General features: G+C 41.8%; 1 long non-coding RNA gene across 3 annotated transcripts; it reads right to left on the reverse strand.

Annotated features, from left to right (window-relative positions):
* Positions 1 to 1,916: 1,916 nt before the first annotated feature.
* LOC122691912 lies at positions 1,917 to 22,186 on the reverse strand. Of its 3 annotated transcripts, none has more exons than XR_006340532.1 (6): positions 21,836 to 22,186; positions 21,139 to 21,230; positions 20,701 to 20,793; positions 18,596 to 18,721; positions 12,696 to 12,798; positions 1,917 to 2,301 (listed from the first exon to the last, which is right to left on the reverse strand). It is a non-coding gene; the product is annotated as an uncharacterized LOC122691912 (long non-coding RNA). The 3 variants fall into 3 exon arrangements; XR_006340534.1 differs by having other exon boundaries at positions 21,060 to 21,230; XR_006340533.1 differs by lacking the exon at positions 1,917 to 2,301 and adding an exon at positions 5,111 to 5,173.
* Positions 22,187 to 22,264: the final 78 nt, after the last annotated feature.

Below are 22,264 nucleotides of genomic sequence, written 5' to 3' on the forward strand. Positions count from 1 at the left end.
TTTCTCCCTTCTCTATTGGGAATTAAGAAAGTGGTCAGAGTTGGGAAATTCCTGCTGAAAAATGAAGTGGCTCATATGACACCTACACCCAGAAGCTGTTTACATTTTCATCGTTGTCCATGGAAACTCTTGCTCTTCCTTTCCGCAATTTGTGCTTTGGCCAACAAACGTCAACTTCCATGAGGACTAGAATCTGAACTACCTTCTTTTGTTGCCAGTCAAAATGCTAGAAAACACTTGCAAGCATTTTTATATAAATGCCCAGAAACTTCCATTAAAAGTGGCTGGTCTCCATTTGGGACAGAAGACTGACCAGGGAAATTCCAGAAGGGCTGATGAGGTCATGGACCAGAGTTTCCAGGGTGATGACACAGAGATTTCCTCACCTCTTTTCTAAAGCAACTCTTAAAAGTACCCAATACCCCACAGGATGATGGGAGTGATCAAAACCACTGTCTTCCAACCCCCATAATCAAAGCACATCAGTTGTTTTCTTTTTTAATACTTCATATAGTCCCAAATTTAAATGGTAAAAGAAAGGTTTTGGTAAAAGCCTTTTTCCTCAAAATGCCCTCTTCCCCTCCCCATCAACAATCACATGGTTTTTGCTTCTTAAACAGTTCTTCAGAGTTGTTTTATGCATTTATCAATAAGCACATGTACACATACAGGTATGTATAGTTATGTATATTTTCCCCTTTTAGTCATAAATGGGAGCATGCCATACAGACAGTTTGGGAGGGTTCTTTTTTCATCAGTTGGAGTATATTGATTTATAGTGTTATATTATTATCAGGATACAGCCAAGTGATTCAGGTATTTCTTCAGATTAGTTCCCATTATAGGCTATTTCAAGATAGTGAACATAGTTCCCTGTGTTATATAGTAAATCCTTGTGGCCCATCTATTTTATATATAATGTATCTTTTAATCCGATACTTGTGATTTATCCATACCCCCTTCTCCTTCGGTAACCATAAATTTGTTTCTCATGTCTGGGTCTGTTTCTGTTTTGTATATAAGTTCATTTGTATTACGTTCTTAGATTCCACAGGTGATAATATAATATTTATTGTTCTCTGTCTGACTTACTTCACTTAGTATGACATTCTCTAAGTCCATCCATGTTGCTGCAAGTAGCAAATTTCATTCGTTTTTATGACTGAGTAATATTCCATTGTGTGTATATGTTTGTATACATATAAACATACATACATACATATATACCACAACTTCTTAAACCAGTCATCTGTTGGTGGGCCCTTGACCGTTTCCATGTCTTGGATATTGTAAATAGTGTTGCTGTGAAAATTAGGGTACATGTATCTTTTCAAATTAGAGTTTTCATCTTTTCTGATGAAAAATTTCTGAATCATATGGTACCTTTACTTTTAGTTTGTTAAGGAAACTTCATATTTTTGTCCACAGTTGCTACACCGATTTACATTCCTACCAACAGTGTAAGGCAGTTCCCTTTTTTCCACACCCTCTCCAGTCCGTATTATTTGTAGACTTTTTGATGATAGCCATTCTGACCAGCGTGAAGTGATACCTCAGTGTGATCTTTATTTGCATTTCTCTAATATTTAGCAATGTTTAGCATCTTTTCATGTTCCTGTTGGCCATATGATGTCTTCTTTGGAGAAATGTCTATTTAGGTCTTCTGCCCATTTTTGATTGGGTGGGTTTTTTGTTGATATTGAGTTGTATGCAGAGATATGAAGAAATGAAAATTCTTATAATCTCTTAGAGGGAATGTAATTTACTGCAATCACTTTGGAGAGCAGTTTAGTAATTTAACAAAGTTGAAGAAGTGCACATTCTATGGCCCAGCAATCCCGCTGACAGCTGTGTGTCCTAGAGAAGGGCTCACACACATGTGTGAACAGACACAAGCTGTGTTTCCAGTAGTGGGGCTTGTGGTAGTGAAAAATGGTCTGCAAACTAAACATCCACCCAAAGAAGAATGCTTGGATCCATTGTGGTCTACTTACTATAATAAAATAATTAAAATCAAAGAATTAGATCTATAATTTCAACATAGAAAAAGCTCAGAAACAAATGTTGAGTAAAGAAAGCAAATTGCGAAAGAATGTGTAACCTTTAAATGCATTTTTAAAGCATCATATGTTATTAGTAAACATACTCACCTACATGTAAGAAAGTATAAAATCTTTCCCAGGAAGAATATGGTTCTGGCTTCAAATTTCCTCCTCCAGGGGATCTTCTCGACCCAGGAATCAAACTCGCGTCTCTTGCATCTCCTTCATTGGCAGTCAGTTTCTTTACCACTAGCACCACCTGGGAAGCACAGTTTACGGAAATCACTTATTCTTCTTTTGATCCAGCATCAGAACTATATACAGTTTCTTGTAACTCTTTACTTTTTGCTTTTTCATAGGCACTGATTTGGAAACTGAAACATCGTGGATGCTCAAAGGACAACTTTAATCCCTGCTGTCACCTTCTTCATCGTTGATTTTAGAGAGGGTGAGTACCACTTCTTTCTAAACTCGTTTTTTCTAATGTTTGCTTTGGCATTACGGACACTCTTCACCAGTTGTTTCAAAAAGTTTAAAACTTGCCTCAATAATCCAGGCATGTTCTAATTTCTGCTTATATGTGTATATGTCCAACAGGACTTGAAGGAGAAAAAAGTTACCAAACCACACAGAACAGTGAATACAAAAGGCAGTGTGACTAGACTTTGCTTCTGGTTCTAACTTCCCATGTATAACTGGCTGTGTGACCTTAAGAAAGTTACTTAATCCCTCGATCTCTTCCTCTGCAAGATGAGAAATTTGGGCTGGATTGTTCTGAGGGTATTTCCCTAAGCTCTTTAACGCTCTATGCACGTGGAGATTTAAAAGCACTGATTTAAAGCAGTCCTTCCAGAGTCTGATGAGCCATCCTTCTGCTTCTGTCACTGGGGTGCTTACTGAAAATGTACCTTCCAAAGTCCTTCCCAGGTCTACGAAGTGAGAATCTTGAAGCTAAAGAGCAAAAACCTGCCTTTTCAGCAAACTCCTCAGGTAAACTGGATATACAGTAATGTCTGACAATCATTTCTGGCCACATGTACACGCAGTTCTGTGAGATGTAATGAGCTAGTTCTGAGCCAGGCAGAAACCAGCTGGAATAATTTTGTATCTGCAGTTGAATTGACAAGGTCGGCATCCGATGGCTATTTTATCCTTGGTTTCTTGGCTCTGTACCTTCCCTTTGGCAGAGTCCTCCACTCAGCCGTTCACTGGCCAGATCTAGGCGTCGTGTGTAGGCTCCTTGGCTCTCCTCCCCTTGGCTGCAACTGAATGGGAGTCAAGTCCGTTAGGAAATGATGGTTAAAGGATAGAATGTGCTCCCAGACTCTACTCAAAACAGGATCTTGTCAGTCTTCTCCCTCTCAGAGACGTCACAGTCATCACCGCCTCGTTTGCCATACGCTTCGCCGTTCCTCATTTGCTCTGGAGGGTTGGGCTTCGCTCCCAAGGGTGTCATCACTGTGAAATGACTAAGGGTATGTGGGTTTGAGATAAATCATATTTGTATGTGAAACCAAGATGGCAGACTCCTAGAGAGAAGGCACTGGCCCAAACATCCCACCAGATTGTGCTCAGAGATCTGGACCTCGAATCAGGAAAGCATTCAAGCTGTACTATAGTTTGATTCTGTTGCCCGTACAGGATATGTGCCATTCCAGGCTTTCTGTGTTGTGAGCCTAAATCCTCAAGGAATCACAGCCACCCCTAAAGAGACTTATGTCTTAAAGGAAAACTAAATCCTGGCTTTGAAATACAAACAGGGTCTCTCAATACTGCCTGCAGAGACTCCCCACCAGGATCAGTCTAATTGCTCAGTGGGGTGACTGTTGCTCTTCTCTGGAGCTTCTGCAGATGCTATTTTCTGGCATCAAATAAAGGGAATTGGAGCTTTAAGAACGTAGTGTCGCTGTTGTCTGCTGTGAGTTAGATATGAAACTCTCCTCCCAAATCACAGGCAAGACATTGTGTGTGATGTGTTAGGTAAAGTACTAACAAGCACCCCTTCATGAGAGAACCACTCGCCCATAAAGAGCGTTCCAGACAACACCCACTGCTGGCTGGGGATGGATGTGGACTTTATTTGATTTGGGGTTGATTTATTTGTTTGCCTTGCTTCTAGAACAGCATAACTTGGATTTAATGTCTCGAATACTGAATCCAATACTTCTAGGTTCACTGACTTGTTATTATTTAGCATTTATGAAGTATATGTCAATGCACTTGGCGCTTTACAATGACTCGTAAAAAGGCATGATCCTGGCCATTGAGCATAAGGTTGCTGCTGGTTGAATTACTGCCTGTGTGGAAATGATCACAGGACAAATCTGGGTATCCTTTGTCCCCTAAACAATTATGTATTCCGGTTCCTTGTTGTACCTGTGCCGAAATGAGGTATGGTAGCTGCTGCTGCTGTGTTGATGTCACTGTCCTAACGAAATAGACTAAGTGTCTAGTTCCTGATGCTTAGGGAAAGCTTAGCAAACATTGATGAAGGGGTAAATGGATGAGTCGATAGATGGGTGCATGGATGAATGGATGGAGAACTCTCTTTTCAATGGACTCTCTTTGTCCTTCCACCCATGGCTTTATTTATGCATTGTATAAACTAGTGGTTATAGAGCTGGCTGACTTGGAAAGAAGGGAACTGTTTCTTCTTAAGTGGCTTTTTGCAATGAAGATGAGATCGATATATCTATGAGGTGGACAGAAACATAATGAGAAACTGATTACCCCAAATCAAATAAACTTGTTAATGATATTATATCAATGTCAATTTCTTCATTTTAATTATATAAGATGTTACCATTGGAGGAAGTGGGGTGATGGGTATAGGTGAGTCTCTGTACTATTTTTGCAACTTCCCGTGAGTCTACAGTTATTTCAAAAGAGAACCTATGAACTTTATCCTTCAAATCTTTGTCATCACATCTCACTGCCTACATCCTCCAGGCACAGCCTCCCACCACCCCCCTCCCCCCACTGATAACAGCAAATCTAAGTGTTTCCATTGAGGACTCCCCAAAAAGCAGAAGCCAATACAAAAATCAGACATTCTGAACATTTATTGAAGAAAACACTGTGAAGCATGAAGTGAGAAGGAGAGTCTTCAGCTTGCAAGGCACCTCCAACGTCTGTGAAAGGAGAGAGGGAGGAAAGAGCCTCAGACTGTGCAAAGGACAGAGGAAAACCTCAGCCAAGCCAGCGAGGAGCCCCTGAACACACTGCCTGTTAGAGGAGGCCCCCGTGGGCAGGATGGCCCCGTTCTAGTGCCCCCACCATCCTCTGTCATCACTGGAGCAGCCTGACTGGGAACAAATATCAGGTGTGTCCAAAGGTGTACAGGCAAGTGGAGGCTATCAGTGAGCTGTGCTCCCAGAACAGGTTTCCCCCAAAGGAGAGTTGAGCAGGATGCCGCCAAGGCCACACACTGGGAAAAAGGTTCTCTCTCAGTGCGCTTGCCTTCCTATCCAGCCCTCTTGTGACCCTGACCCCGTGCCCTTCTGTCAGACTCATATTCTTCCTCCTAAACCAGAGTAAATCTCACCCTCTGCTTCCTCTGTCTGCTCCCTGCCTACCCATCGCAGTTTGCGGGAAGTCATAGAACCAAGCCACTCGATCCACCAGGTATGTGTGCCATGCAACATCAGGAGGCCCTTGCTGCCCCTCAGGGTCTTTCACTTTCCTTCCCCCATGGATTCTCTGTCACATTTCTTATTGTCTTTATTGAACCCTCTTCTGCTTCCATCATTGGATTCTTCCCCTGGGTCTATAAACGTTGGTTCCCTCCTCCTGAACTCAACTGTCCCCTGATCCTGCTAACCCTCTGAACTGTCTTCATGCAGCCCTCCTTTCCTAGTCACCAAATGTCTTGTGAGATGTTTCTCCACATGCTGCTTCCTCCCCTTTTAAACAAGACACTCATCCTCTGACTCTCTTTTTCCCCACTGGTCAGCTGAAGCTGCTTCCTCACATGTCTGTGTTGTTGAACCCAAAGCCTCATCTTGGGTCTCCCTTTCCATGACCTCTCGTATGTCTGTCACCCCACATTCTCCACATTTTCTCTTCCCTTGGCTTCTAGGCCACGCTGCCCTCAGTCCTCTTCCTGTCTTTCTGGCCTCACCTTTTATGCCTTCTCTTCTTGTTACCTCTTAATGTTGCTCCCAGATTCTCTCTTCATCACTCTTGAGGTGACTCCACCTTCTCTCCCTTCACATTCTTCACCATTTTCACAATTAACTCTCCACACTCTGTGGTCTGTCCAACTCCAGCTTTAATTCCCTCTCAAACACAAATTCCCAAACACAGTCCCTGTATGTCTTAACCAGAGCTTAAAATTCTATGCCTCCCATATTCTCTTCTCCTTGGGTCTTTGCTCTTTCTCTTAATGAGACTCCATCCTATCTGTCATTTGGGTTGGAATCTTGCCTCAACTTGGCCCTTCATATCTATTCCTCTGTCCATCCTCCCCCCACCCCCAGAGTCTCTGCTGGCCTTTCTGCCCACAGTCCTTGCCCATCTTCAGCCTCTGCTGCCTGCCGGTGGGGTCCTATTGACACCTCTGAACTGGCGTTTCCACCTTGAGTCTTTTCTCCTTCCAGGCCATCATAGTCACCAATGGCAGTTTTATTTTCCGAAAAGCATAGATTTTATCATGTCCCTTTTGTGCTAAAAACCTTTGATGGATCTACATTGGGTATTCAGCTGCCTAGAGCTAAAAGTAATCTCCTCCCAACTAAACTGCCTCTTTTTTTTCTCTCTCTCTCTACAAGTCTTTCTTTCAGTACTTGTTACTCACTAATTACTAATCAGCTAGTTCTCCAAGCTCACTTCCCCACACCTCACTGACCCCTAAAGAAATAAATGTGTGTATGTATGTTTTACGCATTTCTAACCTATTGCTGTGCACTTTCACTGGAGTCGCCAGTCTCCCAGGAAGGAAGTGAAAGTAGAGTGTTCTGTTGGGTTCTACCCCTGAATGCAGGTCACGGTGTGTGACTCAGAGCAGGGCTCTGGGATCATGCCGCCCGGGTTCAAATCTTGTCATTTTGAACATGTGAGTTACCTCCCTGAGCCTTGGTTTCCTTACCTATAAAATAGGCTAATAATTATGCTATGCCATAGGATTATTTTGGTGACTGCATAAGGTAATGCAGGGAACAGGGTTGGAGCCACGCTTGGCACCGAGCAGTGTTCAGTGTTAGCTGTTGTTATCATCATCATTGTTATTGTTTTATCACGCTTGCAGCATGACGTTATCTACAGCTTAATTATTCACTGTTTGGCACGAGAGACTAACTTGGGAATTATACACAATTGGTGAATTAATATCCTGAATACTTCCACTAGGACATCAGGCTAATAATTTTTGGTACTTTAGATAACCCGTGATGGGTCCCAGAGGGTCCTGAAAACAACTGTCTACATTTTGCCTCGTAAAAATGAACATTTTTTTTTTTTAGTTTTAGAAGTCTGTGATTTAACATAGCAGCTTCCACAATTAGAGACCTGGAAGCTGAACTGAAGGAAGAAAGGAAGAGTCCTGCTGACACAGAAAATTTTTGGTTCCCCACACATGAGATAACACACATGACTCAGTTGGTCAGTGAAACCAAGCGCCTGGCAAAGGTGGCAAAAGACCAACTGTAGGAAGACAGCCTATCTTGGAGGAAGTTTTAAAAAATCAATATAAAATATAGAAGTTGCTTCTGAAAAATAAAGATATTAAGTGAAAGTGAAAGTCACTCAGTCGTGTCTGACTCTTTGTGACCCCATGGACTTATATTGTCCATGGAATTCTCCAGGCCAGAATACTGGAGTGGGTAGCCTTTCCCTTTTCCAGGGGATCTTCCCAACCCAGGGACAGAACCCAGGTCTCCCACATTGCAGGTGGATTCTTTACCAGCTGAGCCACAAGGGAAGCCCAAAGATATTAAAGTGAGAGTTAAAACTGTTTACCTAGATGGTTGTATAACATTGTGAATGTAATTAAAGCCTCTGAATTATACACTTAAAAGGATTAAAATGGCAAATTTTATAGTACATATATTTTATATAATAAAAAAGCTAATCAATATACACACCAAAAAAAGTTAGACAGCTAAACTGTATAATAATTTATAAGAATATTTTTGTTTCAGAAATATATTTCTATATGAGAGAGCTGCTTATGTCAGCATAGTGTTCATTAAGTACCTACTGTATACAAGTACCATGCTTGGTACATCATATTATGATAAGCAGCTGGTTTTTATGCATCAGTACTGAACTCTCTATTACCGTTAATGAAAGAATGATATCCTACATGAATGAGTCAATGGTTGTCAGTGCACTCACCACAGACTTTGTGGGCAAAGTACTTTTATCTTAGTTAAAAGAAAAGAAAATTAGCTTCAAAATTGTTTGAAAACTATATTCTGCTTTAAACACTGAATTATAAGCCAGCTAGCTCCTGCATTCTCATTATGACATTTAAAAGAACTGATGTGTTGTTTTTTCTCACCTAACCCTGCGTTAATGCAGCCTAACAACAGTCACTAAAGAGGCGGGCACATGAACAACAAAGTCCCTCATAAGTGACAGCAAATCCTTGAGTCTCGTGGAGGCTTCAGTCCCCCTCACTGAGAGCTTGTACAGTTTCCTAGTGGCTTTTGAACTCTTCCACATATTTAGGGAAAAGAAAGGTTAGTGACTCCAGCTGAGGAAAATTATCATCTTAGGGTCTGTCCCTAATGACATTTCCCTATTTGGAAGACAGGAAAAAATAAGTAAATAAGAACAAAAGCAGTGATAGGGAATTCCCTGGCAATCCAGTGGTTAGGACTCTGAGCTTCCACTGCTGGGGGCCATGTCCAACAAGAAAAAGTAGTGATAGAACAGATAGCTTTTTATAGTGGGAAGGAGAAGTAAGCAGACTTATGAGGTAGAGAGGCTATTAATTTGATTCAACTTGATTTGATGTAGCAGCACTGAAAAGCTTTGATAGCTGTAATAACTTGTTTTTATTGTAAAATATAATACATATTTGAAAGAGTACATATATACAATTTAAAGTAGAATCATAAAGTATGTAAATAACCTCCCACATCAAAACATGGGACATTGCAAGCCCCTCAGAAGCACCAGGCCCCATTGTGAATGCCTTCTTAATCGTAACCTCCTTCTTCAATAGAGGTCAGCTTTTTCTGGGATTTTATGGTGATCATTTCCTTGCTTTTCTTCAGGGTTTGTTTGTTGGCATATTCATTTTATTTTCATTACATTGTAATATTTCACTACCCAAATAGAATGCAAAAAAAGCCTTGTTGATAGATACATAGTTGCTGCTGTGAGCATCATTCTTATGTGTCCTGCACCCAGTGCTCACATATTCTCTCAGGGGGTTCTTCTACTTGAAAGCTCATCACCAGCACCCAGGGGGTTCACAAATGGCAGGACCTCACCCTCAGAGTGTCTGATTCAGCGGCAGTGAGGTAGGACTTGAGAGTTCACACTCCTAACACATTCCCAGATGATGCTGATACCACCAGCCAGGGCTGGCACCACGCTTTGAGAACCGCTGCTCTAAGTTTTGGAAAGGGATTTGCTGGATCAGGGATGTGCATCTTTTCAGCTTTACTAATTAATGCAAAACCATTTTCCAAGGTAGTTATTAACGTGCCCACCAGAAGTATGTGTGTATGTGTTCCATCATCCTGTTATACCCATGCTAACACTTATTGTTGTCAGACTTCAAACTTTGCCAAGTCAGTGGCCATGGAAGTTTCTCTCCTTGTGGCTTTAATTTGCATTTCCTTAATTCTAGTGAATTTGAACATTGATTTATCATTTCAGTTTCTTTTTTTGTGGAGTGCCTAGTCAAGTCTTTTCCCCATTTTTCTGTGGATTATCTATCTTTTTCTTATTGATATGTCAGACTATTAATTTAAAAGACCACAATAAAGTTTTCATTAATTTTTGAAACTTAAACTTAGTATATAGACAGATATTAGTTAAGAGGTAAACAGTATAGATGGGGAGGAGGAGGAGGAGCAGGTACAGAGGACTATTCTTTACAGAGCTTCTCTTTAGTAAATGGCTTGAAAGAAATAAGAACTTTTTCTCCAAACAAACTACTAACTGTAGAAGCAAAACCACATAGAATAAGTATCAGCATTCTTCATATGTTCACTGAAAATGTGTTTGTAAGCACAAGGCCATCTTTAAACAGTCATAATGCAACTGAAATAGATCATTCAAAGAAAGGAGACCTATTATTGAGGCCAACATGGCCATCGACACTTGTTAGCTTGTCTCTGAAGAACAAAATTCTGAGCAGCAAAAGCTTAAAGTGAATGAAATTGTATCCAATTCTCAATCTAATGAAAATGCTTTGGGCTCTGGGCCAGAGAATAGATTTGGACCATGGAGGCGACTTTTTCCAGGGTCTTAAATTTAAACGGCTGAATTATTTTTAAAGTATCATCCTACTCAGTCTTTTGGAATGGAAATGTATTTTTTTTTTCAATTTAAAAAAAAATATAATTTCAACATAAGGATGGCATGCAACATCTTTGTCTAGAAAAGCAGATGCTTCACTCTAATGCCTGCTCAGCATGGAGTAATGACACCCATTACAGCCTCCCGCGATCCATGAGACACACACACACACACACACACACACACACACGGAGTAATGACACCCATTATAGCCTCCCGCGATCCATGAGACACACACACACACACACACACACACACACACACACACACGCCATGCATACAAGTATACACACAGACACATCAAATACATAGCATGCGTACATGCACAAACGCACATGCATGCACACATATATTAAATATACACGCACACACATACTCACACTTTGTGCCTAGAATACTTGCAGCAAATATGCATATATTTAGTATAAAAGATGTATCTTCCACTCTTAAAACGCTAACTATTGTATCATGAAGACATCTATAACTCTCAGTATCTCAAACCAGTCAAGAACAAAGGATCCATCTTAGAATTACTAGTTTGTATAAAACTTAATTATCTAGGAACTGAAGTTAGTCACAAATTTTAAGAGAGGAAAACTTTCCCTCAAATTGCTGCTTAATTTTAGAATGTCATGCCTGAAGAATATTTAGAGTTGTTTTAAGATACAAGCATTTAAAAGGAAAGATGTTGTTATGGCCCAGTTGCTCATTCATTCTCTCTGTCTCTTTCTTTCTCACTTGGTCTCACCCTCACTCTCTTACATAAATAAGGTAGTATTAATAGTAAGTATAATTAACCTTGTAAATCAACTATACTTCAATAAAATAAATTTAATTTAAAAAAACAGTAAGTAAGGATTAATTAAGAGATCCACTTGGGTGGGAAAGACCACCCACCTTCCAAAAACTCATCATCAAGCTGCTCCCTAAAGCTTGCTCACCCCTTCCCCACCCTATGCACGTCAGAGCTCAGTGGGTGGCAGGACCCAGCTTGTTCCATATGGACCAAGGCAGCCCTGATTCCGTATTCCCAATGCATCACTCCTAGACTTCTTGTCTTCAGCCCTGTGCTCACAGCTCTAACCTAATAGGGAGATCCTGCTTGAGAATACAGATTCATCTCTGACTTAGGAGGCTGACTTTTGTTTCAATTCCAAGATCCAGAGTTGTGAAATTCAAAGAGAGAGATGGTCCTTGGTGGTCCATGGAGTACCCAGAAGTAAGGTGACCTGAATATGCGGCCCTGCTGGAAGCATCCAGTCCTCACCTGCCACTCAAAAATACTTCCAGCACATCTCTTCACAGCTCCCATCACAGAAGTGCGGGAATCCCGTGGATTCTACTCTTTAATTGTAAAGCTCTGGTTGTATGACAGGCAACATTTCCTGTATTCTTTGGGCTCCTTCACTTTTTAGTCAATTCAGATATTCTCACATACCCTCTAAGGAAGAGGCAGCTGGAGAGGGGGGAGTCCCCAGAAACCAAGAAGAATTGCAGATCTAGAAGCACCAACTTTTATTAGGAACAATGGTACCACTTCCCAATCCCCATAGTGGCCAACACACCTAATGTAGCCTTCTTGAGTGACCCACACTGAAAATGGTCTTAAGAACTCCCAGCCTTTCCCATAACCCTTTCTTTCAAGGGAGGGAAGCCTTGCCTGATGCAGTTACCTATAAGGACTCCTGGCTATCAGCATAGCATTCAGACCTGCTACTTGAATCAGGGGCTTCACATCTAACTGAGACTGAGTGCTTAAGGGACTCTGACGTCTTGAACTGCTATTCCTGTCACTTTCAGCAGCAACTTTCCTGGCTTTTAAAGGGTTTTTCTTTTTAATTAATTCTAGATAAGTAAGGTCGTTGCTAAATAGTTGCATTCTGAATGACTGAGATGTTGCAAAAATCCAAATTAAGCCACAGAACAGACAGTACCTAAAAAGCACATTGTGTTAGATGCCTCTGTGTATCCATTGTGATCTTTCTCTGTGCCTGTAGAGTGATGGAATTGCCGAAGCAGAACCCTGATGAAAGCTATTCACAATTTAGCATTTACCATCATATGGAAATGTCAGTTCCATCCACCAAAGAGAATATTACAGGCATGTTCAATATAAAATGCAAATATAATAGCTTAGTGGGCTGGATATGTCAGCTGTGTTTCACTTAAACCTATTACCTTGGCAGATTAAATACAGTTCCAGATCTTTTGCAAGGAGGATCTTCTGATGAAGTTACCTCTTATATCAGCTTTTGTGGCTCATCAGTTCAATTGGATATGACTAGAATGGAAACAAAAATGGGTGAGGAATAAGACTGAGTGGGATACAGCCATGGAGAAATAGGAGGATCTGCCCATGAACCTTCTTGTACCCACTGAGAAATGTTACTATTGGCTCAAGGATAAGTATCAGCAATTTTTAGCAAAGATTTTTCTCTTAGGTGATGGAATAGGTGAGGATCAACCAATTCTCACCAGGCCTGCCTCACCACTTCCAAATCTTGCTACCTGCTTGTGTAACCCAACTCAACTGAGCAGAGGCAGGCCCAGCCTGAGCTATGGTTGCTGGCTCCAGCATGCTGTTTCTGTAGCTATTTGGGGCACCCAGCTCCCTGAACTGAACTCAGCAGTAGCAAACCCCTGTCTCATTTGACCACACACTCCACACTCTTACCCCAACTTCCACTTTAAACTCATGCCCACATCATACCTTGTCTTACTATTGCCACTGTCCTACTGGATACAATTTCTTGCTTGGATGCCACAAAATCCCCATCCTTCACAGTGCCACCCACTCTGCAAGGACTTCCCCAGGGCTGCCCCGTCTCACTTCCCACCCCACACCAATGGAGGGGTTGGTGGCTCCAGGAACAGCACACTTTGAGCCCCCACTCAGTAGGACAGACTTGGGGGAAATTAGCCAACCCATACTGTTTATCCAGCACAGTTCTCTTGTCCCCTCATTGCATGATCAGTTATAAGCTTTGGGGGTTATATATCCAGCAACACATCCCTATGGGCTTTTCCAAGGGAGTGTCTTGCAAATGACTACATAGAACTGTAGAAATAATTGATCCTTTCTGAAAAGAGCCTTCCTCTGTAGTTTCTCTGATTCTTTTTGCTTTGTCTTACACTAACATGCAGCAAGTATTATTCCTTGATAGCTATTTTTATTTGTAACAAAGAAGAAGAAGAAGAAGAAATCATGCTCAATAATTCCTACCCTAAAATAGACTACTTGGCTAATTCTCAGCAAGCACTGAGTCTTTCTGCCAAAGAAGATAGTAACTCACAAAGCACTGGTTTCTGGACTGTTGGAGTGACGAAAGTAGGGATAGGAGACAGTTGATCACTGTAGAAGGAGGTTCTAGAAGAGATATCTGGGCACACAAAATTTGACTGCATAGTTGTCATCTGGGCACCAGAGCTGGGTTCTCCTTTTGACTCCATCCTGACTAGCAATGTGACAAGGCCCTGGTTGAATCCCACTTAGCAAATTTTCTCCTCTACACAATGAAGAGGTTAATCTAGAGCAGGTCTTTCAACTCCAGTCTTCTATGTTTCCACAAAAATACATTACCCAGAAGTCAGAGCAGATGGCTAGTTAAGAACCTAGAAAACTAATAAAAGCAACAGTTACCAACTTTTGTTTTCTGCTGGACTTTGAGCTCAGCACTTTACATACATGACCTCACTTAATCCTCACAGTCATTTCTGAAGGTTGGTATCATGCTCTTTATTTCACAGAAGATGGAACAGTTCTCAATACACTCACCCAATCTTGTAAGGACTGTCATAATTAACAACAGAGCAGGGATTCCAATCCTGCTGTAACCAGCTCCACACTTACGTGTAGTAAGATGTTCCAGAGCCTTCTTTTATCACTCCCATTATCTGAAGTTGTGCCATGTGTCTCTTCTGTTTATACTCTGAATTCCTGATTTACCCCCTCTTATGACTTCTTAAATGCATGTGTGTCTGTGTCTTTGGCATGTGTGAAAGAGTGGCATAGTTTTAGCCTAGAGTTCTGCATCCGTTCTTTGCACCAAGATGGGCATCAATAAGAAAACAGCAAAAACTAATTTCAAAGCAGCTACTTGCAGTACGAAATGTTAAGTGAAGATATGACCCGAAGAGGCCAAGATTTAGCTTAAAAGAATAGTTTTATAAGACCATCATGTAAAGTCCTCTTCATAAAGGCAAAGATGCCTAACATGAGTCCATTGCAATTTTGCTGAGGCCACTTTTGAATTATTAACTTTGGGGAGGCTTTGGGAGACTTCTCCTAGCTGGCTAGAGTCTAAACGATCTCCCAGCCTTCGCATATTGTCACAGCAAACCAGTTATATTCCTCTGAGAAAAATTCACCACCCCAACCCCAACAAGCAGACAACTTGTAGCAAGTAGCAATTACTTATGTGAAGGGTTCCAAGAAAGTGAAAGTGATCCTTTGCCAGAAAAAAGTTTTGTACAAAGTAAAGAATGGACACCAAAGTCAGAATTGTGCTGTGAACAAGGTCATCCTAATCTGTTTGGAAATCCTAATCTGTTTGGAAGCAAAAGCTCTACTGTTTCATCAATATATTCTAGCAGTACAGTCAGTCCTCTTTATTTGCAGACTCTGTATTTGCAAAATCACCTACTCACTTAAATTTTTTGTAAATCCCAAATCAATACTTGCAGTGTTTTCATAGTCATTGGTGGAAGCAAACAGTTTTGAGTCATCTGAAATGCACATCCCAGCTAAGGTTGAATGAGGCAATGTTCTGTCTTGTTTCAATTCTCATACTATAACCTGGTTTTCTCTTCACTCTTTAATATCCTGTTTTTCACTTATTGTGCTTTTGGTTCACTATTAAAAGTGGTTCCCAAGCAGAATGCTGAAATGCTGTCTTGTTCTCTTAAACTTAAAAAGGCTGTGATGTACAGAGAAACCATAGGTACTAGATAAGCTTCAATCAGGTGTGAGTTACAGTGCTACTGGCCATGAGTCCAATGCTAATAAGTTAACAATATATATTAAATAAGGTATCTTTAAACAATAACACACATAAAATTAATTTATATATTGATCAGTTGACAAAAATTCTGTGATCAGAAGCTCAAAGGAACCTAACCCATGGTTAGGAGCCATGGTTCAGTTTTTGCTAATTCAAAGTCTCTGGTGACTTTATAGAACATAAACACCAACAATAATAAGAGCCAAGTGTCTTTTCAAATTTAGGAATTCCTAATGATGTCTTAAGATCTTTCTTGGGACTACCAGGAGGCTGTGGTACTAGTGATTTCATGCTATTTTCTGCCTCATGGGAGAGGGGGACTTACAAAACCATCCTCATTCCTTCTTTTATGGTGTGTAATTTTTTTCTCACTATTCAATTCAGTATTTATTGAGTGCTCCAGAACCTGCTGCTGCAGAAAGATATGCAAAAGGAGCATTTAGCAGTCTCTGACCTTGGGGCTACTTGGGATTACCTCGGATGGAAAGACCCGGGTTAAGAGGGCAGATGCAGCCAACTCTAGAGGAACGTAGAAACATCTCAGAAATGGCAGGGAAGAGAACAAGCTCTTGGAGGTGTAGCCTAAGGGAAACGGGCTATTTTTCTAATAGTAACCTTGAACTGTTAATTTAGTGTTTCCTCCCAGGAACTCCACAAAGGAAGTTCAGCTTTGGCCAGAGCTTCTAATTAACTCCAAAGTTTCTACCACATCCGCAAACACCTAAAGACCACCCCAGTGTTCATTTCTCACCTGACAAAAGTCAAAAAGCTGATGTAAGTGAGAATTGCACCATAAGGAAATCCTTTTCTCGCTATGGGAAATGATTGCTGTATTTCCCTCAGTTTGATTATTTTGGGGACCTGTAATGTTACAGCTAAAAAAATATTATTTATGATACTGAAAACAAAAACAGTAATATTAATTTATTAAGTACACAGTGTATGCCAGGACCTGTGTTGGGAACACAGGAATAAAGGGCAGAGTTTCTGCCTTTAAGTGTCTCACAGTCAAGTAGGAGAGCCTGACCATTGTAAAACTGGGGTAAATGCCATGAGAGACGGGGGCAGGTGGGGTCTTGTGGCAGCACAGACCCAAAGTGGGAGAATGGGCAGGGGGGCTGGGGGGCGGTGATAATGCCTCTTCCTGGAATAGAATCTTAGAAGTGAAGAAGAAAAAGTGTAAGAAGTAGAGTTGAACATTCTAGGAGGCAGGAACATTCTGTGAAACCCTAGAGGTGTGAAAGAGCTAAGACTGTTGACTGACCTAATAGTGGTCCCCAACGTTTTTGACACCAGGGACTGGTTTCATGGAAGACAATTTTTCCACAGACCAGAGAGGGAGGAGATGTTTTCAGAATGATTCAAGCACATTACATTTATTGTGTATTTTATTTCTATTATTATTACATCAGTGCCACCTCAGATCATCAGACATTAGGTCCTGGAGGTTGGAGACCCCTGCCATAGAGCACAGAGCAGGAGATGGAAGAGGTTCAAGAGAGAAGGCTGGGGAGATGCAAGACCCAGATCATGAGGCTTGAAGGCTAAGTTAGGAAAGTGGAATCTACTGTTGGATTTCACAGAGGCAAGCAAAATAATCCCGTCTGCACCTTCTCTACGTCACTTAGAAGTAGTATAGAGAATGCACTGTGTGTTAGAAAAGCTACTGGGGAAATCAGCCTAGAGAGGAGCAGTAGGAAGGTAGTGAAGGAGCAGGTTTGGAAAGCAATTAGGAAAGCAGAACTGAGAGAACCACCTAAACAGCAGTTGGCAGTAGGAGGAAACAAGGAAAAGGGATGCAGAGGTGGAACAGATTTAGAAACTACAATGAGTGCAGTTCAGGGTGTACAGAGTTGGAGGTACCAAGGACCAGTCCAAGGAGAGGTCAATAGACAGCTCAATATCTGGGGCTGACTTCAGGAGATTGGTTTGGGCTGGAAGTGATAATTTGATGATCAGTTCATAGATAACTATTGGGTTTACATTTGCACAAAGCTAAGTGTGTACAGAAGAGAGCCACAAAAGCACTCTTTGGGAGCACTAATATTTAAGGGATTAAAAAGAAAGTCAAGTCTGAGGTAATGCAGCCATAAATGAAGGAAGAAATCTAACATAGAATAGAGTCAGAAATGACAGAGGAGAAGAGTGCCACAGAGGACTGAATGGTCTGTGGAATCCAACCATGCCAGGAAGAAAAGCATAGTTTAATTGGGCATTAATGACCTGAGCTTCCCTACTGGCTCTGTGGTAAAGAATCTAACTGCAGTGCAGAAGACGTGGGTTCAATCCCTGATCCAGGAAGATCCCCTGGAGAAGGAAATTGCAACCACTCCAGTATTCTTGCCTGGGAAATCCCATGGACAGAGGAGCCTGGTGGGCTACAGCCCATGGGGTCACAAAAGAGCTGGACACGACTAAGCAACTAAACAACAACAAACAATGACCTGAGCAGTTAAATGGGGAAGTAGAAATGAAAACAGTGTTCTGTGTAGAGACGCAAAAGGAGATAAAGACACAGCATGTGTAGACCAACCTTTGGCTAAACTAGATTTTCAAGAAAGAAGGAGATAGGAGCAAATAGCAGGGAGTGGAAAGTTTAGGAGGGTTCCTGCCACTGCAGGTTGGAACTTAGCAGTGGCTCTTAATTGCTGGCAGGACACAGGGAACATTTTCAAATTGCATGTGACTACAGATTACACAGACTATAATATGTAAATCTCATAGTGAAGAAGAGAAGTGGGGGAACGACAGAGGATCAAGAATACAGGAGGCATCAGGTCAGGGCTTCTGAAAAGGATTTTTTATGAGAACCTATGACAAACAATAAAATGGAATCAGATTAAGACTCAGAAGACCCGTGAATGCCTCTTGCTAGCTTTCAACCTTAGGCAATTTCATCACCTCTCTGAGCCTAGGATCCTCATCTATAAAATAAGCTAAATACTAACTATCTTGCCTGGTTGTGGTGAGAATTAAACAGGATAATACGTGTGAAGAGCACCCTGGAAATTGGAAAGCCCTGTGCAATTGTGTGAGAAGATGGGCCCTCTTGCTGCCCTTCATCGTTTGCTGAGGTACCTTTTCCAGTTGAAGTTATTTCAGATGCCGTGGAAAAGCTTTTTTCAAAACTAAAGGCAGGATCTCTCTTTTCTGGGGATTTCTATCTTTATTTTTCTTTTTCCTACTTACTTGCAATGAAGAGTTCTGTGGATAAATAAGAAGAGAAATGTTTTTAATTTTTTTAATGTTAAAATAGGACTAATCACTATCTTAAAAACTGGTGGGGATGCACATGAAAATATTCAAACATATTTCTTTCTAGATATTTAATCCTCCCAGTTATAACCTTTGTGAAAAATCTCTGTTGTGTGATCACTACCTTAGATAATGAAGACATTAGACCCTGCCTGCTAAGGTGCCAGTGACCAACAGACCAACAGGCCCTCCAAATAGCCATTTCCTTCCCCGCTTGATTGTTTTAAATTAGCACTTCTCTCAGTCCAACAAAACACACTCCCATGATATTTGCCATGCAGTTGCTAATATCTATATTTTTTAATTAAAACATTTCTCAGAAAGACTTGGCATTTTAAAAACTACAAAGTTAACAAAAAACACCTGTGGTAGCTATTTTAGACTAAAATGAAGATTGCAAACCAGCACACCGTAGGCCCAGGCTGTCCCCACAGACAGATGTGTTTTATTTGATCTGTAGACTATTTAGAAAATAACACTAACAACAGCCAATATTTAAAATTTGATATTTTTTTATATTTAAACATACCAATTTCTACTGCCTCTTGGAACACTGGAAGATCATGCAACACAAGGCAGGGCCTTTTTACCCCTAAATAAAAACAAATGGCTCTGTCTCCATGTCACCCCAAGCGTGTGTGTGTGCATGTGTGTGTGTGTTGTGTCTGACTCTTTGTGACTCCATGCCTCCTCAGGCTGGTACCCACAGATCCCTGGAGATTTCGAAGTGTGTGACCCCCGGCTTAAAGTCAAACCAAGTATAACACAACGGAAGGGGAGAAGTTTGTTTCCTAATAACAGAGTGACTAAAATAAAGAAAAAGGAAGTCTAAATACCTGGGCTGGAGTACCTGATTGTTAGCTCTTAACATTCTGTCTGCCTTAGTATAGGGCTCTACAGCAGTGGAAGTTAAATCTTTTCCTTCGTGTACTTAGTTGTATGGTAGAGATTAAAATAAAAACAACAACTTCCTTTGGGAAAGGCCAAAAGCATAGCCCCAAAGAAAAATTTGTATTACTTCAAAAGCTGAGGCAAGCAGCCAAAAGATTCCAGAAAGCTCTTCCTAACCTCATAAGGTCAAGAAACTCTGATGGCCTGTGACGGCATGGAAAGACATCTGGTAGACCACACTTTCCAGTTCAGAAGATAAAGCTCATTCTCAGTTTTACTAACACAGACTTACTGGCCACGGCTGGTCCTCGCCACACAGAAGAAACCCCCAAGCAGTGCACTCTTGGGCTCTTGTCAAGTGGTCTGTCGTCTGTGGAATTTCCTATTCTCCAGCCTCAGAACAGAAAGCAACACCCACCCCCCACCCAAACCTCAGCTTTGGCCGACATGAGATTTAAAGAGGATCATTTGTTTTCATTACAGCCCCTTGAAGCCCTTCCTTCCCTCCTCATTAATGAATTTCCAGTCTTTCATCAAAAAACAACAACAAAAAAACAAACACAAGAAGGGACCTGACAGAGGACATGGTTAAGTGGCTGGCGCCCATAGCGGTGCCGGCTTTAAAGAGAGGAGACGGCCATTTACTGATTGCGGGGAGGGGCTGACATCCTTGGTTAGTATGCTAATTTCATCTCCTGCATTTAACATTCAGATCAGGTCCGTACAGGCCCTCCAGAGCAGCAGAGTCCAGGAATGGGTGGCTGTCTGCCTTGCAGCGTTGAATAGTCTCTGCATGAATTACATAAATGCCCCAACATTCCGTCTGCTCCGACTTCACTCTCTTCCTTCCTCTCTAAAGACACACAGACAACAGAGCCATACACATGTGAGCACACACGCCACATGATGCTGTCACACACACACACACACACACACACACACACACACACACACACACACACACACACACACACCCTACAGACATAGTTCTCTATGAATGCTGGAGACATGCAGTGTAAGATATCCGAGTCACCCACAACTGGCTTAATCTCTCCTCCTTTGAGTCTCCAAGGCACACTTCTGCATGGTGCATGTCTCCTGCTCAGGAAACTTGCAATGTACTGAGGTATCTGAAATAAGGAAGCAATATGAAGAGTAAATCCCCAATGAGAAGGAGCACATCTTTCTATTGACCTTCCAGTCCCAGAAATCCTTACCGAAAGAAAGTTTAAAAAAACTCTACTCATCTGTAGGGGCACCAGATAGCTCAGTTAACTGAACACCCAGAAAGAAGAAAGAGCCAGGTCATTTTATTCCTTGGGGTACCCACTTTGTCATGGTGTGTTTGGAACCCTGTGTTAAACGAGTATCTCATCCTGGTTGGTTTTGGACTCACCAAGCCACAGCTGGGTGACAATGGAATAGGAATCCCAAATTTGCTCCCACTTGGCGGTCCAAATGGCAAAGATAGTCACCTGGCACATTTTGCCTAGCGCCCAGTCATCAGAAAACTGAATTTCCTCAGCCTCCTTTTCCCAGCATTTTTCCGTAGCATTGCAGCAGCTTCCTGGAGACAAACAGAATCAGCAGCTCCTGTTATCAGAAGGTGCATTTAGGGATTGCTTTGAATAGACAGAAGCTATTTTGAGCAAGCAGGAGCTCCAGTTAAAAGGAAAGGAAAGGTTGGTTTTTAATATTTTGTTTTGTTTTCTCAAAGTGTGACATAACCGTGTCATCTGGCATGTCATGGTTCCTTCCTCTGGCTACTCTGGTGGACCCTGGTCCTGACCTCTGGTGCCCACACAATATTCCATTTTTGGCTGAGGAACACCAGGCAATTCCTGTGGGAGCTTCCGACAGGAGCGATGGGTGTTTTCTCCAAGCTGCGGACTTGATTTGCCTCGATTTTTTTTTTCTTTTTTTTTTCTTTTGGCTCTGGTCCAAGATGTTTTCCTGTCATCGTTTCACTGTCTTTTCCAGTAATCCCTTTTTTAAACATGGCCAACAATTAGTCGATTTATCTCCACCACCAACACCATCCCCCACCCCCATCTCCACGCAAACACGCACTCCACTGAGCCCCATCACTGTCTTGTTTTGCCTTGAAGTCTAAGAAATTACAGCTTCTCATTAGCTGGAGAGCACATTTGGAACGGCTTTGTATTTACTCACTTAGTAAGTGATGCTGGCCTTTTTAATTATTCTCCCTCCGCGTGCCATCACAGAGCTGCAAGCTGTTCCAGGCAAGCCAAGCGACTGCGTGTCCTCCGCCAGGCAGTTGGAAGTAATCGTGTTTTACCTCACTGCTGCTGCTTTCTTCCTCTCCTGTCAGCAAGCCAAGGAATCCCCCCAAAGCTCTTACGTAGGAGATACCAAAACTGTGAGTCACTTCTGGCTCCCCGAGCAGAGGGAGCCCAGGGCACCGTGCACGGAACAGCAGACCCAAGATGGGGGTTTCCTCCCAGCCAAGCCCTGGGACCAGATGTGCAGCCATAGCTTGGTTTTTCTTGCTGTTGCTCCCTCTTTCTCCTCCACCCTTATCCGCTCCTTCGTTTGCCAGCGCCTTCCTCTTTCTTCCTTTCTGTATTGCCGACAGCCGCA

The sequence above is a fragment of the Cervus elaphus genome, chromosome 4 (genome assembly GCF_910594005.1).
Source record: "Cervus elaphus chromosome 4, mCerEla1.1, whole genome shotgun sequence".
NCBI lineage: Eukaryota > Metazoa > Chordata > Mammalia > Artiodactyla > Cervidae > Cervus > Cervus elaphus.